Source organism: Helianthus annuus, chromosome 16, assembly GCF_002127325.2.
Source record: "Helianthus annuus cultivar XRQ/B chromosome 16, HanXRQr2.0-SUNRISE, whole genome shotgun sequence".
Taxonomy (NCBI): domain Eukaryota; kingdom Viridiplantae; phylum Streptophyta; class Magnoliopsida; order Asterales; family Asteraceae; genus Helianthus; species Helianthus annuus.
In genome coordinates, this window is record NC_035448.2 from 21542633 (window position 1) to 21550069 (window position 7437).

At 36.4% G+C, this 7437-nt stretch overlaps 1 long non-coding RNA gene across 1 annotated transcript; it reads right to left on the bottom strand.

The window, feature by feature from the left end:
* Positions 1-5357: 5357 nt before the first annotated feature.
* Positions 5358-7063, bottom strand: LOC118488478. Its single transcript, XR_004884981.1, has 3 exons — positions 6580-7063; positions 5868-5953; positions 5358-5395 (listed from the first exon to the last, which is right to left on the bottom strand). It is a non-coding gene; the product is annotated as an uncharacterized LOC118488478 (long non-coding RNA).
* Positions 7064-7437: the final 374 nt, after the last annotated feature.

Consider the following 7437-nt stretch of genomic DNA (forward strand, 5'->3'; position numbering starts at 1 on the left):
CACATCAGAATAGCAGAAACATTGAATCTGGTCATTCCCACTTGTTCCAATGGTTTTGATCCATGGTTTTTCATGCTATGGGCTGGTTTGTGTGGAGAACAAGTCCCCCAATCATTCTCTAACACTTGTAAGGCCTAGATCATTCCCTCTTCTCCAAGAAATGTTCTTAACGGTTTTGCAAAAACTATATATAGCATGGCCCTCATTCCATTTTCTGCACATTTGGTCTGAGATTTCTCTAAGTGGTTGTGATTATTCACTACCTACCTGAGAATACTTGGAACCAAATCTATTTGGACCCATTGTAAGTATTCCTTCATTCTTTTATCGCTTTTCGAGTCCGAAAGTCAAACTGTGTTCGAATTTCTGCTTTGACCACGAGTTGGTCAACACGAAGTTCGTTTGAACTTCGCAACGTGATCGTAATCACGATGGTTATAGTCCTTAGTGACTATACTTACTGATTACCACATTGACTAGGCGTAGTGACGAGTCGTAGTTTCGGTCAGAATGCGCATTTAAGCGTATTTTGCAACCAAACTACTCTTGGTATCAAAACACTTTGTTTTGATATCAAAAACCTGTTTTCTAACTTAGTTAAGCATGTTTTAACATGCTTAGCTCGTCACTTTTAGTTTAGTGCTTGTTTAGAGTAGTAAGTCAAGCGGTCTAAGCCACCACTTAGACTTTCGAACTCGACCCGTTTGGTCGATCATTAGGATCCGACCAAGCATGATTAGTGACCATAGTTGCATAGGGAATAACCTCCCGAGGTTATACCTTATGGTCACCTAGTTTAAGTAGTTGTATGATAGGTAGTTAATATGCCTTAGGTAAATTACCAAAATGCCCTTTTCATTCATAATTGGATTTTAAGCATATGTAACCTAAACTTTTGTCACATAACTGATTATGTAACACAAATAAATATGTTTAGTTATATAACACTTGTCATGGGACTAGTTAGACGTCTCGAACGCGCGTTTGCGCGCACGACGCGTTAAGTAGCGTAAGCTACCTTAATGGGTTGCAATGGGTCGAAAGCACTTAGGTTAGGTTTCACTTTAGTATGTAGGCTTTGCTAATCCATATCACATGAGTTCCAACACTCATTTGGTTTACAAGACCTCATTCTATCCGATCTCCCGATTTAGGTCCGGTTATTTACATAGTTACCTATATAGGGTGCCGTTTAATTCCGTGATCCCTCTAGCTTTGCTTGTTTGTTGTTCAAGACTTCTAAGCACCCTCAAGTGAGTACATAGTCCCCTCTTTTACTGTTTTCAAACTGTTTTGGGGTGGAACACATGTGCCTACTTGTTACTTTCATGTTTTTCATGTTCTATACTTGCTATGTTCATTAGTACACTATAGTACATGATTTCATTATGTTTTGCTATGTATGTTCACTTAACATGCTAGCACATTGATTCCCACATACTACATTTTGTCGCATATGCTCATCCAGCATATGGACACATTGTTTTACATTTTGAACCGTTTTAACCGTTGATCATGTGAACCGTTTATGACCATTTGACTATGTGAACCGTTTGTAACCGTTGATTAGGTGAACCGTTGGACTATGTGAACCGTTTGTAACCGTTTGATTATGTGAACCGTTTGTGACTACTTGATTATGTGAACCGTTTGTGACTACTTGACTATGTGAATCGTTTGTGACTACTTGACTATGTGAACCGTTTGTAACCCTTGATTTACATGAACCGTTTGAAATCTGTTTGAACCGTTGGGTTAGGGAAGTGATTAGGTAACGGGGCGGGTGTAATGTGTTAAAAGCATGGTGGATACGACGTTGGTACTTCCTATATATAAGTGCTTTTAATACATTATATGTCGTTGCGTTATCTAGATCACTTGGGCAATGGTTAACAAAACAAAGTTATATTACAAGGTTTTTCCAACGATATATATATATATATATATATATATATATATATATATATATATATATATACTATTCGAGTTTTTAATCCAAAAACGATTTACAATCTGGATTTAATTAAACAAATGTTTTGGAGTTAAGAATCATGGCTACGAGATTTTATAAACTGTAACCAATTTGAATTGAGTTGGTTAATTATGTCGCAATACTATACTTTTCAAAACAAGGTTTTTAAATAAGTATTGCAACATGTAAAACGAGCCATGAATCTGAAACTCAAACAAAACCTATGTACTCGTCGACATTTTTATGCTGACGTACCTATTTTCACATGTGTTTCAGGTACAATAGTTGATGATGCTTGATGATGATATTTGTGTACTCTCACATAGGATTGGACAAGGCCTTAGTGACATTAAAAGATACAAGACTATTTGTACATGTTTTGTTTCAAATTCCAATGTAATACAATACACTTAATTCAATAAAATGAAACTGTTTAATACATGGTTGTGAAATAATGATTCTGTTACAACACTCCCCGACGATTCCGCCACGTTTTGTTGTTTTACGTGGTCGGGGTGTGACAGAAAAGTTGGTATCAGAGCCAATGGTTATAGGGAATTAGGTTATTAGTAATGCTTTGACCTAGACTATAACCTTCCTAGGACCCTAACGCGAGTTTACTTTCGTTTAGTCATAAAACAATACCGTCGCCTATCCTTAGGTGACAACCACAACAAGAACATAAATTTTGAATCTGCTTTGAAAACTAATCATCTGTTCTAGGATGATTGATTACTAGGTTTTGAACCCTTTGTTATAAGGTTTCGAACCCTTTAAGTATTCAAAATCTCGTCAAAGTTTGGGTCTAGATAGCGTGAACATGTGCAAACTGGAAGAGTAGGTGCCTGTACCCTGGGTCTTCTGTCTAAGGCTAGAGTGTTCGTACAAATCCGCAGTATCGGACCAGTCACTCTTACCTGGGAACTCTTGGCGTGAGTGTCCACTTATAGGCAAGCATGTCTTCGCGATACATTATATTGACCCACTTACTTTGATTAGTCTCTGTCTCATTTGTTTGCCTTTGGTAACAAACAAATGGTCACAATCTTCATGCGTTGTCATTCTCTTTTAACTATCTTTCGCTTGTTTCCTCCTATGCCTTCCATTGTCTTCAAGATGCCTCTTCATCCCAACAAGACTCGATTGTCCGAACCAGGTGCTGCAATTACCCAGCGAATAGGCGTCGTACTCCAGAGGACCGTTGATTTAGCTATCACCATGACTCGCCTCAGGGATGAAGCCGTATAAGGGAACTGCTCCTTGGTGCAATCAATGCCACCATCATCATCCAAATCAAATACCCTGTTTCAAATGTACCCACAGTGGATAATGGGGACATTTGGTTAACATGCGCCGCTTTGCAATCCAAAGCAAAGTTGTTACAAATCCTGCTGTTGTTCAAACCTTCAAATTCTGCTTCATATGTCGCCTGGGCATATCTAGCGCCTCAACCTCATGAACTTTCTACCTTGTGTATCGACTTAAGCACGCCTGGTGCAAGGTGTTGAAACACCTCTCGTTACACAAAATTCCAAATTCCAAAATAGGATCTTTCTATCCTCATAATTAGATCCTTATGGATGATTATCAATCAAATCGGAGACCTAAATTGAATTATTCGTATGCCTTAATACGTATATTACGATTCAATAAGGATAAATCCGAATTCCTATTAAGATCTTTCTATCTCCATAGTTAGATTCTTATGATTAAAGTGCCAAACGAAATCCACGGATTGGATTCCTGGTGTGCTTTAAATATCCGTGTCTAAAGATAACAAATTAAAGGTCAAGTTAATCAATTATGTGATTATGTGCTTATGTGTTCCCTTTTATGTTTTGTCTGATCCAAATTTTTGTTATCCAAATCCTTGTAGAATCTTCCATATCTTCGTATAAGGGATTCATAGTAGGATATCCAAAGGTACTATCTTAAATCCTTAATGGACTTCTACGTTGTAGTTAAGTCCCTTGGGTTATGAAGTACTATTCCATAATTAGACCCCTTGAGTGGTCTAGTTAAATAGATTTATCCAAAAATCTGGTTAGGAATATCATGTGATGATATAGCTGAAAAGACTCCTTGGTGGTCTAAATAAAGAGATCATTTGTCGATCAAATTAAAAGGACCCTATGGTAGTCTAGCCACACTCATCACAAGTTTGATTTTCTTCCCCTACACATTATGAAATGAACTGTGCGGACTGTGCAAGGAATTACGTAATTATGGGGGCCTACATAATTATGGAATTTAGTGCACAGAAACCACAGGAAGTTTTGTCATGTGTCTAGAGTTAACCCTATTCATTTCCGTTTCTGAGGAAGCAACCGTTGAAAATGACTCCGTCTGTTCATTTTGGTTTCTGAAGATTATCCGTTAAGGAAATGAATATCCGTTTGATTATCCTTTTCATTTCCGTTTCTGAGGAAGTAACCGTTGAAAATGACTCCGTTTGTTCATTTTCGTTTCTGAAGATTATCCGTTGAGGAAATGAATATCCGTTTGTTTAATCCTTTTCATTTCCGTTTCTGAGGAAGCAACCGTTTAAAATGACTCCGTCTGTTCATTTTTGTTTCTAAAGATTATCCATTGAGGAAATGAATACTCGTTTGATTATCCTTTTCATTTCCGTTTCTGAGGAAGCAACCGTTGAACATGACTCTGTTCTGTTCATTTTCGTTTCTAAAGATTATCTGTTGACGAAATGAATACCCTTTTGATTATCCTTTTCATTTCCGTTTCCGAGGAAGCAACCGTTGAAAATGACTCTGTCTGTTCAATTTCGTTTCTGAAGATTATCCGTTGAGGAAATGAATATCCGTTTGTTTAATCCTTTTCATTTCCGTTTCTAATGAAGCATTTATTGAAAATGACTCCGTTTGTTCATTTTCGTTTCTGAAGAATGTCCGTTAAGGAAATGACAGGATTATGCCTTATATATCTCTGGTGGTTATTTAACACAGCGTCACAGACAGACTCCTATGAATAAATTTCGGGACAAAATTTCCTAAAGTAGGGGAGACTGTGATACCTGTGTCACTGTGACCATCAAACAAATACTAAACCAATGAAATATTGTGTTTCATACTTGGGATTTGTGAAAATATGTGTATCATTTGCACATATCAGTTCTTGTTCGATTTCGGGCTTTAAATCACTTTCTGGAAGGTTACGCGATCTGATGCGTAAATTGTCACACCCCAACCGATGGCGGAAACATCGGGATGAGACGAACAAATCGCTCAAAAGCATCATAACACTAATTGTGACAATATAGATTAAATCAAATTTTATAAATGCTAAATTGTCAAACATTGATCCAAAACACAAATACAATCAATTCAAGTTTCAACATTGTTTATTTAACTACGTGTGTTTCTAAGTCCACCCTAGCTTGATTCTTGATTCACTGCGACTATCAACCTGCAACATGTATTAAAATAATGTCAACAAAAAAATGTTGGCGAGCATACAAGTTTGAATACATAGCATAATAGTTTATACGTTTAAAGACTCATATCCAACACAAAAACATATAACAAGTTTCACCATGCTAGCTAACGCAGTCCAAGTGATAGCCCAAGTTTCCAATGCGTTAAGTGCCTTTCCCAAAGTTTAACGGGAGGTTATATGTCTCATCCTAGCAATACCCCAAAGACTAACGGGGAGGTGCATTACCCCTATAGCGCTACCATTGTTAAGGCGGAACTACACACAGGGATTAAACGTTCACATAGCATAAAAGTCTCAAGTATCACAAGTTTCATGTTTCATGTTTAAATGGATAGAGTATGTTTCAAATAAGCTTCAAGTGTCAAGTGTCAAGTGTTTTTGATATAGAATACATGTTGCATCCCAAAAGTGTTTAAAACAAAAAGGGATCGAGTATACTCACATTGGTTGCGTTGCGATTTCTTGTAAGTAACGCACGAGTAAGGACTTAAGGTTAGGAAAACAAGAGAACGAACGATAGCGATTAACCTAAATATTTAAAATAATGACCTTGTTAATATTTACAAGTTAGATAAAAATCCTAATATTTATGGTTCGTGATCTAGCTATTTAGATATGTAAGCTGAACTTTATGTTGTTAATAAAATTTAGTTCTTTTAAATAAATAAACAAACTGATAACTATAAATGTTATTAAGGGTTTTATTATAAAATGGAAAAAGAGTTTAGAAACTGTAATTTATATAGGGTTTATAAGGAAAAAAAATACACTATCAATAACATTTTGGATTTAGGGGTTTTTAAAGAAAAAAAAAAGAATGAATAAAATGACATTTGACGTATAACATAAATGGGAATGCATTTGAAAAGATAACTTGAAAGGTTGTTTGGTGTTTTAACACAATAGGTATATACTGTTAAATAAATATGAATCTGGCAATGAAATAAATAGTATTTATGAACTATAAATACAGTTTTAAAATTTATTGATAACAACTAATAAATTATCATAAAATGATGAATAATATACGTTAATTGTGATGAGAAAATGAACAAACTTATTATTATATTTAATAATTGAAGAGTATACCAGCAATATCTCTTTTTTTTTTCCTAGGATAAGAATGAAATTAGATGAAGGGAAGAGAAGTATACCGAACAATGACAAAAAAACAATCCCCATCGTGTTCCTGGTTCGTGGCGGCCGGACAAGAAAACATCACTTCCGGTGCTCCGATGATGAAACCGACACCGGAATCGGACTCGGGAGGGTCGACTTAGAGGGGTTTCACCGATGAACCACCGTGAAAAGTCTCACCAGAGCTCCGCCGCCGCTGCCTTGCCGTCGTACCTCCGCCGTCATCGTCGCCGGAGAAATGAGGTTCTGTCCATGTTTGTGTGCGTATGTATTGGGACGGAGCTGGGGTTTGTCATTTGAAGTAGGAATAGAGTAAAAATAAAGGGTGTAACGGCTGATTGTAAACAAATGGAGGATTAGGGTTAAGTTTAAAGTGTAGTTATGGGGTTGGTTGGGAGATGGAAACACCAAAAAAAAAATGGTCCAATGGCTGTGGAGCAACCCATTTGGTGGGCCACTTTGCTGGCCATGACCAGCTACCCGGTTTCATTTGATGTCCACTTTGGCCTCTACATTCCCCTTTCTTTTTAATGTAAATAAGGCATATTATAATTTATACAACATATAGCTAAAACAAGAATGCAAGAATGTTTTGTACCCTTTTGTAGTGAAAGTTGTAAGTTCCTTTGGCTTTGTCATTTTTAGCTCTAGATAAGTTTTCAAAAATCTTAACTAGCCACCATCTTTTATAGAATTCATTTCTTACATATTATATTATGTAGTTTTTTTATAATATATAGCAACAACATCTTATTCTATAGAGATAGCGGGCTCGACCCACTCAAGAAAAATGGTTGAAATTTACTATCTAGCTATGTATATTTGGGGTATTTTACTTATAAACACCGTATATCTGAGAACTAACGTATATATAA